Source organism: Rhodnius prolixus, unplaced genomic scaffold (assembly GCF_049639745.1).
Source record: "Rhodnius prolixus isolate KJV_2025 unplaced genomic scaffold, Rpr scaffold_4, whole genome shotgun sequence".
NCBI classification, from domain to species: domain Eukaryota; kingdom Metazoa; phylum Arthropoda; class Insecta; order Hemiptera; family Reduviidae; genus Rhodnius; species Rhodnius prolixus.
In genome coordinates, this window is record NW_027411614.1 from 17654703 (window position 1) to 17665947 (window position 11245).

At 34.9% G+C, this 11245-nt stretch overlaps 3 non-coding genes and 1 pseudogene across 3 annotated transcripts; 3 read left to right on the forward strand and 1 right to left on the reverse strand.

The window, feature by feature from the left end:
* Positions 1–596: 596 nt before the first annotated feature.
* TRNAH-GUG (transfer RNA histidin (anticodon GUG)) lies at positions 597–668 on the forward strand. Its single transcript has one exon. It is a non-coding gene; the product is annotated as a tRNA-His (tRNA).
* Positions 669–2563: 1895 nt separating this feature from the next.
* Positions 2564–2635, reverse strand: TRNAH-GUG (transfer RNA histidin (anticodon GUG)). Its single transcript has one exon. It is a non-coding gene; the product is annotated as a tRNA-His (tRNA).
* Positions 2636–4409: 1774 nt separating this feature from the next.
* Positions 4410–4481, forward strand: TRNAH-GUG (transfer RNA histidin (anticodon GUG)). The gene has a single exon. It is a non-coding gene; the product is annotated as a tRNA-His (tRNA).
* A 3035-nt stretch (positions 4482–7516) lies between these two features.
* Positions 7517–7615, forward strand: LOC141456612 (U6 spliceosomal RNA; annotated as a pseudogene).
* Positions 7616–11245: the final 3630 nt, after the last annotated feature.

Consider the following 11245-nt stretch of genomic DNA (forward strand, 5'->3'; position numbering starts at 1 on the left):
AAGTAAATTATTCAACAGTAATTATTGATTTCTTTTGTGTAATTTACTGTAGGATCTTTAATTGAGTACTTGTATTAAAATACTTTAATAATTTTTGGCAGTCTTAAAAATATGCCTATCTTTATCTACTTTATATTAAATGCAAACAACATTGTGGGAAGAACACCTAGATTAAGAATATAATTGAAGAAAATTATATTATATAATATTAACTCAGATTAATTATTACACATTGTTATTAATGCTTGACTATTGCATAAGTAACAATCACTTTAATCGAAGTTTGAACTTAAACGTACTGTTTTTATTTAAAATCATTAATGGCATCTAATAAATTCTAAAAAATGTTAATGAAAATTAATGCAGTAAAATTACTCAAATGATGAGAACATCAAAAATGAGTTTTCAATTAACAGGTTATATTGAGGTTTACCCAGGATGAAAAACTTGAATGAAAAAAACATTTAGCAAACAAATTAATATGATATTTTAATCAGATACACAGACTCCCAGTCTAAAATTTATAATGTATAAAATATAACGGTCATTGACGTTGACTGTATCAGAGCGATAATCTACTTTCAACTCTTACGATAGCCGTGATCGTCTAGTGGTTAGGACATTGCGTTGTGGCCGCAATAACCCAGGTTCGAATCCTGGTCACGGCATCTAGTATTTTTTTTTATTTTTATTTTTTAATAATTTCCTCAATTAAAGAAGATTGTGTGTGGTTGATCCAGGTGAACTACAGAGATTTTATTTGGATCACTGTACAAAGTGAAACAAGAGGAAAGGTTTTCATTAGTTCTTATTCCTGAAATGATTGAATTAAAGATAGAAGACAGATAAGGGCTTTAACATATTTATGCGAAAAATCCCTGTCTAAAATTAAGTCACCTAGCCTAGCGTTAAAGTCTCCGATCGGCCATTTTTTCCTGTTTTATACTAAGTACTGTTATTTGTTAAGTATTTGCTGAAACACTTCAAAGGAGCACTAGATCTACACACCAGGAGCTAATTTTTTAGTTACACACAATTATTCAACTCATTTACCAAATATAATAAACTTTCTTTTATTTTAAAGGAGTTATAAAATCGATAACCTAATGGATGATAAAATTCAATTAAAACCTCTCTTTGAAGCGCAGAATGATTCTGCAGCCTAATTCTTTAACTACGATTATAAAAGTTTTTATTTGTATAAATTACAGCGTTAAATTGAGGTTCTACACGTAAATCCAAGACCAATATCAAATAGTATTAACCTCATTATGAGCTTGTTCACTAATTCTTTCTTTTACTCACATCCGTTATAAGCGGTAAATCTTTACATTTTGGATGTTTTTTGATCTTTTCTTCTTTCAAAAGCTGTATTTGTTGGTCATAGTAGAGCTTTTGTATTTGAGAGTTTAATTTTGTAACATTTGTTCAACAATATCTTAAATTTTGTGAAGATTATTTATTTATTTATCTAAATTAATTTTTTTTTAGTCATAGTCAACAGTAAAATACAATAAGTAAATGAGCTGATTTGGGGCACTTAGATCGGCTATATGGAGTAGAGAAGCTACCCACTGCAGCTATCCCGCTAGAGTTGGGTGCTAAGGAATGGATAACCCAATCTACTGGCTCCCTAAATCGCTTGACATCCTTGGTGGTTTCTAGGGTTTCCTGGATTAAAAGTGTCGTAACTTAAAACCCGTCTAGCTTTTAAATTTGGGGCAATTTGTGGAAGGATTTGCGAGAAGAAATGCTTTGGACACCAGGAAGATTGTACCTGATTCTCTCTGCTCCTAGCAAAGTGGAGTGCTTGGTTTTCTTTAGCAGCGGAAAGAGGGGAGGGATTAGCTATGTGGTTAGCGTACTCGATTCCCACGCGGAGGCCCCAGGTTCGAATCCAGTTGCTAACCCTTAGATTTTCTCTTTCTAGGAGCTTCTTGCAGCTCACTGTCCGGTGATGGACAGTGTTGTCTGTAACGAGAGAACACTGTCCGGAGGCCGGCAGTGTACTGAAAAAAGCTCCGTGCGCTAATAACCTCAGCTGTTGAAGCGCTAAAAAAAAAAAAAAACAGCGGAAAGCACTGGAGCCTGGATGAAGGGGGAATACACCCTACCTAGAATACTCTTAAGGGTTCATTTAGCGAAATTACATTTAGGGTATTATATGGGGAGGTGAGTTGGCGCCAGGGAGCAGTTATACCTTAGTGCCGGCTCCCACTTCTCCTCCTTAAACATTCCTAGAGAACCTAGGTGAGTTGTTTCATCACCTATGGAGCTGGTACTTGTGGTGACGAAATGGATCTAATTAGAAGTCGAAAGAATTCTAGCTTAAAGCAGAACAAAAGAAATAAAAAGTTAAGGAATGATTTCGGCCTGTTAAATTCTAAAGTTGAAAATTAACTCAATAACTCATTCTGACTTAACTGTGTTTTTCCTCAAAATAAGTACATTTACCGACATGAAATTTAAATGTTAATAATTAATTTGCTAATAAGACATTTTTTAAATCGTATTACTTAGTAGTAAAACAATTTAAATTGATTATAAAAAAAAATAAAAATATTGCCGTGACCAGGATTCGAACCTGGGTTATTGCGGCCACAACGCAATGTCCTAACCACTAGACGATCACGGCCACCAGGAGAGGTGAAACTACAGCAACTTTCTAATTCAGGTAGCTGAGATCTCTAACAACAGATCAATCTCTGTTAATCTTTCAATAAGTATTTTGCTAACTTCCTCAGGATGTAAAATAAAAAAAGTTTACGAATTTTACTTTTTTCTCTCTCTAATTTTTTTTTTTTTTGGCGCATCAACAGCTGAGGTTATTAGCGCCCGGAGCTTTTTTCAGTGCACTGCCGGCTTCCGGACAGTGTTCTCTCGTTACAGACAACACTGTCCATCACCGGACAGTGAGCTGTAAGAAGCTCCTAGGAAGAGAAAATCTAAGGGTCAGCTGCTGGATTCGAACTCGGGACCTCTGCGTGGGAGTCCAGTATGCTAACCTCATAGCTAATCCCTTCCCTCTCTCTTTCTAATATACGCACTGTTTTTTTGTGTACAATATATCCTTCCGCCTGTTAATACATAAGCAGCGAATGTAGAATAGAAGTGCTAATATAATGTGATATTTGAATATCCTTTGAATGGAGACTCCGTCTGTTGGCAAACTCCTTAGTAAGTTAATACTTCACAGTTTCCATTTATAAAGTCCTGAAGCAGGAGCGTCTTTATAGAAGTGCTTGTGAGATGAGATCAATGCTAAGTGACTGCATTAGCAAATGAGGTGTTACTATTTTTTCATTGACGGCGAAAGCCTTTTCTGGTCCTATCTCGGGACAAAAAAAAAACGACTCGTTAGGAGCTGTAAGAGGCTTCTAGGAACAAAAATGTCTAAGTACTTCATCAGGTGAAGACTTTTTAACGAATGATATAACTGTTCTTCCTGTTTAAGGCTTCAAAATTAAAGCTGACCAAGCTAAACGACTTAACGTAATTTTCACATACTATAAATGTATGTTGTACTGTTGAAACAGAATATATACGTATATCCGAAAAATGATGTACAAAAAGTAAGAAAAATTAAAAAGAATTACGAATATCTAAAACTAAAAAATGGCTTCAGTGATGTGGTCGCACTATTTTGTCCATAAACTTGTAGAATCATCTTCTGTTTGCGCCTAAAGGAATGTCGAATTTGAACTTGCTGCAATTGTTCGTTTTTTAATTTCTTTGAACGTATGTGCACACACATACTTTAAGAAATTTGTGGAAACACTTTGTGGAACATCATCTATCTGCACCAATACAACATCTCCTCTTGCTCAGTAAGAGAACATTAAAGTAATTTACACATATTTCTTTGAAGTTTTTAAAACAGTATTGAAGGGTTTAAAGTTAAAAATGATGTTATAGACTTTCAAAATTATCTGTAATTTAACAAAAACAAAATAAAAAAGTAAGAGATTAATTAAAAATTAAAGGATTTAGTCTAATTTAAGAGAAAGTTTTTAATACTTGGTGATTCGTCCTTTTCTTTAATCACAGAATTTAGTTCTGTAAGCAACAAGACTTGAAGTTGTTATCTAACTCAATTTTCATTTTTGAAGTTATTTGAAAAATAATAATTTTTCATAAAACCTTCAGAATTTATAGTGACTCCTCAATCAGAAGCTGAAAATTATTATAAACATTTACATTGCTGGGAGCCAATTCAGCGGAAGAGGTTTCCAATTAAGGGGATTACACAATATTAACTGTCCTTATCTCCATTTATTATTTAATTATTTTGCAGACGCAAATTTCTTTTGAGAAAATTTATCAAAACTTTTTATGGAATATTAATAGTGATAACAAATTGTCACTGCTACCTGAATTAGAAAGTTACTCTTATTTCACCTCTCCTGATGGCCGTGATCGTCTAGTGGTTAGGACATTGCGTTGTGGCCGCAATAACCCAGGTTCGAATCCTGGTCACGGCAATATTTTTATTAATTTTTTTTTATAATCAATTTAAATTGTTTTATTACTTATACAGTATTTTATATTTATTAGTTTTGCTGTGAATGGAATCAGCGAGAAGGTCTAAGCTTACCTACTCATGTGGAGGAAAGAAAGGTATAAACCCAAGAGTGTGAAGATTGGTTTAGAGGAATCTTAAGAGAAGAGGATGGGGTGAATTTGGCGTCGGAGAGAAGTGAAAGGTTAAATTGTGCAGAAGGAAATCTTACTCCGCTGAAGTGGCTGAATGGTGATGTGACATTTAAGAAGAGGCAGTATTTTAGGAATTTTGAATGTTTAGGAAGATGATGACAGGGTTGCTTTAAAGCTGTGTCCAAGCAAGAAAGGTTAAGGATTAAAATAGCGGGGCGGGACCTGTGCCCCATGGCACGTAGTCAAAAGAGGCTTATTGTGCCTTCCCCCTTTGGATTTAGTAGATGAAACCTCCCCTACTAAAGAGGTTGAAGACTTTCCCTACTAGTACTTTTTGCGCTATTTCCTCCTTTGGTCTCAAGATCCTAAGATTTCATAGTGCAATCACTCGATTGCAACGATCGAACAAGTATGAGGCCGTTTCCTCCTCTTCCAGACACAATCTGCACAACGGGTCCAAATTAATAAGCCCCAGCTTGAACAGATGCTTCCTGAACCTACCATGCCTGACACGGCTAAAGATCCCCAGTTTGCACACTGGCAGCGCCTTGATGGCCGCCTGTTGTTCAGTCTTCCTCCACCACACTACCCAACATCGTAGGTGATAATAGGAATGATTATTCGTATATTGAGCCAGTGAGTCATTTTGGGGCGAAAACCCCATGTCTTCCCACAGGTTCTAGTAGTACCACAAAGAGCCTGTTTTGCTAAGCAAGAAAGAAATTAGTATCCAAAATGAGCGGAGGTTGGCTGAGTATGCAGTACATCAAAGACGATCCAGATCCTCCTTTAAAGGCTCCTTCTCTTGTAGAACTTTAGCCAAGATAGGACATATGGTATATTTATATTTATTGGCTTCAAATCAAATTATAAAATGTACATATTTACAGGAATAAAGAGGTTTCAGGCGATAGTGCCTATATACACTCAACAGAGCTTAAAATAACACAAAGTAAGAAAAATTAATATTAAATTCTAAGGAAAAAAGAAGAAGAAAAAAAAAAACCTTAACTACAAATAAACAGTACTAAAACAAAATATGTTTTAGTCTCTTATGTTTGTATTTTTTGTATGCAAGAGATGTTAGATCGTAATTAACTATATTGGATACATACAAGTGTGTGCTGGCTTCACAAAAGCTGACAAATTTTTCTGAAAGAAGGTACACTTGCGTAGAGACACTGGCCACATCAAGTGTGGCATGCATGTAGTCGATTGGTGTCCAGCGAGGGTAGGACCCAATCAATCTCAAACATTTATTCTGCACGCGTTGTAATTTTTTATAGTTTGTGGGGCAAGTATTAGACCAGACTGGGGCCGCATATAGCAATACAGACCGAATATACAGGTAGTAAATTAACTTTTTATTTACAAAATTCAAGTTTGAAGTTTTATTGAACAGAGGAAATAAGCTACACAAAATAGGACATATGGGAGCAACGGCGGAACCATTAAATTAAAGCCTAAAATTAATAGCCAGTGAATTTAAAATCAAATTATTAATGCTGGAAAGGAGCCTTTAAGTTTGACGGTACAAACTGAATCCATTTTCTATTTAAAGTCACACAAAGTAAACACTTTTCTTCAACAGATTTTCCCATAAAAATTTATTTTTGTTGGAATCTGAGGACCGTATATTGTGAGAGAAATGCGATGTAGGGTTTTCTAGCCCATCTGACCGATATTGTGGCGATTAATCAAAACGCTATCTATAGTCAATAAAAGTAAACACTAACTAGATCTGATTGAATTGAAAGCAAACGGAAGTGGAAGCAGCATTTCACGGCAAATAAAGTAAACCAAGGATGTTTTGGCCTTGAAGTGAGGCTGCTTCAGTGTGCGGAGAGTCAAGGGCACGAGTGGGCGCTCGGCTCCTCCCTGGCGCTACAACATCCTTCATACGCACTCGCGCTCTACGCTGCAAATACAGCCGTCCACGGCAGACTGCCTAAGAAGGACTACTCTCTACAATGTAGCAAAGGACTAACTATTTCCCATCCTGAACTTTCTTTCCTTGTCCATCCTCGAATACTCACACTATCTCTCTCTTTGTCTTTATTTATTTAGCATAATGAAATTTAATAAATCCTTACGACCTTCAAAGTAAAACATCAAGTGGGCAAAATTTAAAGTTTATTTAAAGAAATCTATGGAAAATTTATGGTAACCAAACCAAATTGTCAGGAACGAAAATTTATGGTAACCAAATTGTCAGGAACGAAAATTTTTATGATTAAGGATGGTTTATTAATCAATAAAATATTTTTTTTTAAAATAATATATTATTATATCTGTTATTGGTCTTTTTGTCAGTTACGCGTATTAATAAAGCTCTACTTATCTGAATAAAATGGAGCACTTATAAATGATAATTAAATGAACGAAATTATAAAATAAAATAGTAAGTAAAGAGTAATGCCTATTTTTTCAGGGGGCGAATGGGCCCAAGCACAGTACTCACCTCTGAGGAAGCGGATATTTTAGTTTTGTGTATTTCTTCCATTGCCAGAGCTGGGTTCCCCATCACTAAAATGAGTGAATTAGAGTAGCTTAGTGGACTAAACGAAGCCTAGGTCTTATGCCTAAGAGCACCGGTCTCGAAGTAAGAAGTTTATAAATCCGTCTGTTTTGCACAATTCATTTCCTGTCTTACTGAGGCAAGCCTCAGATCAATTCTGGATACAGTTCAAGGCGGCAGATTTTCGTTGTACTAGGACACTCCAGTGCTGGTTCCTCCAATGTTCTGCTAGTTTCCTGCTCCACTTTACGCTTCTCCTTCATGATCTATCGCTGATCCCATAGGAGGGTAACGCTCCCATTTATATATAAATAGCATATTTACATTTTATAAATCTACTTTTTCGTGCTCGCTTCGGCGGTACATATACTAAAATTGGAACGGTACAGAGCATGACCCCTGCGCAAGGATGATATGCAAAATCGTGAAGCGTTCCACATTGTTTGCATATCAATGTAAGTATGTTTGCTAGTCGTCTCCGTCCACGACACCTAATTGGAAGTTGGACGTAAAGCCCTTCTAAAAGAAACAGGCAATTACTTTACTTTACTAAATCTACTTTTTGAATAAATTATTACTAGGTTCTGAATGACTGATTAATGTGATAAGCGAGGGGACAATTTTTATAAATTTAAGGGTGAAGGAAGACAGAGGATCACACCCAGCACAAAAAAAAAGTCACAAACCTTAGCTAGAAACTTGTTTTTGCAAATCCCATCTTCAAATTTACGAGGAGTGAACCTTTTACTTACTTTAAAGAAATTTAGAAACTGCTAGAATTGCGATAGAAATAAGACTGGTAGATCTTCACGCCAGATATTCGCTCACTAAGAGTCGTTGGTAAATCTAAATATTATTCAAATGACCCTTGTAAAATATGACAGAACTTACAAGTGGGTGTGTTATATGACTCGCCACGTAAATCCAACCATTCAGAGTGACATAAGTATAAACACAACCGGTATGAAATGAAACTATGATTTCTTTTTTTTTTTTTACTGACAATAATCTCTGTAATAGGATATCGATACTCTAAATCGATAAATTGTAACATTAATCATAAACTCGTATATTTAGCTTCATTTTGATAAAATCATTTAAATGATAACAAAACAAAAACATAATGCAAATCTAACAAAGAGATATTAGCGGCTATTTAGTGTGGTAAAAATTAAAATGTTACATTCACATACAGGTAAATAACGAAATAATTTATCAGATCTGCTCTAAGGTAACTAATGTAGTTTTACACAATAATTTATGTATAATCTGGAAATGTTTGATATAAAAAATCTAAAGTAACTGCTTTTATCACAATTCATTATTTGAGGTTTTTTGAATTTATTTTTACCCGGACAAAACTTTGCTTTATTTTATTTTTTTGAAAGAAATAGGAATTCTCAACTAATTGCCTTTAATTTTGATAAATTGTTTAATAAAAGAACGCCCTCTAATAATTCATACTGCTTTTAGTTTGCTTATACTCGTAAATAACTGTTTTTCTTATTTGGTTTTCTCACACGCTTCAAAAAAAAAAAATCATGATTGCGTCACAATTTGATCGGAAAAATATAATATATATTTAAATATTTGAGTCCTAAAATTATTATTAAAAACTGTTCCAATTTGACCAATGTTTCAAAAGATTGAAACTTTATTTCGATCTGGTCCCATCAGAGGACTTGATGATAACTTATCTACTGATGTTACTTACCGCAAAGAAAATTCCTTCACTTAAGGAATTTTCAAGTTTTGGCGATTTGGTCAAAACTAACACCTGTGATTCACCTAAAACTATGCATACTTATAAACTATTACCTGTGATTCACGAAGATCTCAAAGTTCCCTTCATAGACCAACTCGCTGAGACTAAATACCAAAAGTTCCATACTGCTCTCTCTACTTGCTCTAATCCTCTCGTACTGTCTTTAGCCTCTTCTGACATACCTCCTAATACTCCGATGGCCTCGCGACTTCCTAGCAATCTGAAGATCATAATTATTGTCATTCATATTCTGTAGTGAGAGCTACCGCTGGGTAGTTTCTTTTCTCTTGCCTTTCACGCATCCATTTATCGTATTTATTTCTTTTTACTTATTGTATATTGTATTATTTATTATATATTATATATATTATATACATATTGTATATAGGGAGAGTATTGTATATATGGCCAATCGGGGGAGATGGCCAACAGCCGAAATTTAACCGAAATGTCGTCCGACGGCGCTGCGTGACCTCTCCAGTGATGAACATTCATGTCTGACTACAGTGAGTTCATTTTGGTCTGCGTCAAAGCGTTATTAATTAACTCAGAGAATAAAAACATTATCGCCTCAACAAAAATTTTTATGATAATTACATACTGCGTGCTGCAGCGAATGTATGTGTCGAAATTTTAGTGTAGTTTTTTACATACATTAATGAATCCTAACTTTTAAAACTGTCAAAAAGTACGCGTTGAGTTATGTTTATCATGTTGGCTATCTCGCTCTAGCATTCGGGTCAGATGGCCATCAAACAGTAGGGATAGATGGCCAATTATTTTTACTTTTTTTCTGTTATAGTTTGGCTCAGTTTCCAATTCACTGCAGAAAAATGCCAACTCAGCATAAAAAACAGAACACTAACCGCGGAAATTATGCTGAAAAAAATTTGAGATCGTATTAACCCACACCCAAACTGTCGTCTCTTCAAGAAAACGAGCCAAGTCACTGTTGTCACTTTATTAACTTCTCTCGAGCACATTGCTGTTGTGAAAAACAGAGTTGCAAAGAAATCCAAACCAACAAGAAATACCATCCCCAAAGAGACAATTCTGAAAGAAAGGATTGTCCGAAAAAGAAAACGCTCACCTTCCCCAAGTTCCGATGAAGAGGACGAAACAGGAATCGAATTTGAAGAGGAAAATGATGCCATTTTAGAAATCGATGAAACTGAATGTACAGGATATGGGGAAAGATACAGCAAGACCAGAAAAAAAAGATAGGTTGGAATGCATAATATGCCGGAAGTGGTTCCACGGAAATTGCTCTTCTTTTGCATACGCTTGCCAAAATTGTAGTAAAAGCGCATTTAAAAAGAAGAATAATAAGTAAATATTAAGTAACCATTCATTTTTTTCTGTTATTTTTACGTTTTACTAGTGCAATTTCATTTACAATATGTGGCCATCTCTCCCAAGTTACACTGGACAACTCACCCAACCCAGTGGGGATAGATGGCCAACTGCTATTTTTTTGTTGTAAGAATAAAAAAATGTTTCCCTTAGCATTTTTTCTGGAATTTTTTCCTTATCTTATGTTTGTGAGCGTATGAGGTTTCCAAAAATAATAATAAAGTAAGCCTAGCCCTTGCCAAAAGTTTGCAGGCACCCTCCAAATAAAATGGTGGCCATCTCACCCTACTTTACCCTACAGATTGTAAATAACTAAATAAATTAAAAAGAAAATTAACCTGAGAAGGTCTCTGTAATTTTTATTTAAAATATTTCTTTAAAAAAATTATGAGAACTTAATTGGAAGTTTAATTGATTAACGGAAACAGCGCTTCCCGCATTATGCCAGAGCGTAGACTTAGTATGGTGCAGGGTTTGGCCTGTACAATTTGCCCAGTAGCCCTCTATAAGACTGCACAGTTTAATTAAACAAAGAGAACTGGAAGTCAGGGCTCTATTTAGTGGATATCATGGTACCATGGATGCGCAAAGATGGCCATCTCTCTTCTTAGAATGTGATCGATCTTTCAAAATAATTATGAGTAAGTGGACATCCGCCAACTCGCTTTTTACTTACTCACAGACATTACTTACCGATGAAAATTCTTACTTCCGCATAGTGCAATAAAAGATATTATAAAGAAATAATTGCTACTTCAGATATTTCCTACAATAGACAGATAAAGTAATTTCATTTATTATGTATAATATTTATTAATGAAAGGCCATAAAGATTTTAAAAGTAATAAAAGAAGAAATTACCTCCTAAATTCTGTCTATCACTGCCGCAGTTCATTACTAGACAATTTTTACTAATGGAAAAATATTGCTATATCCCTGAAAACACATTAAAAATG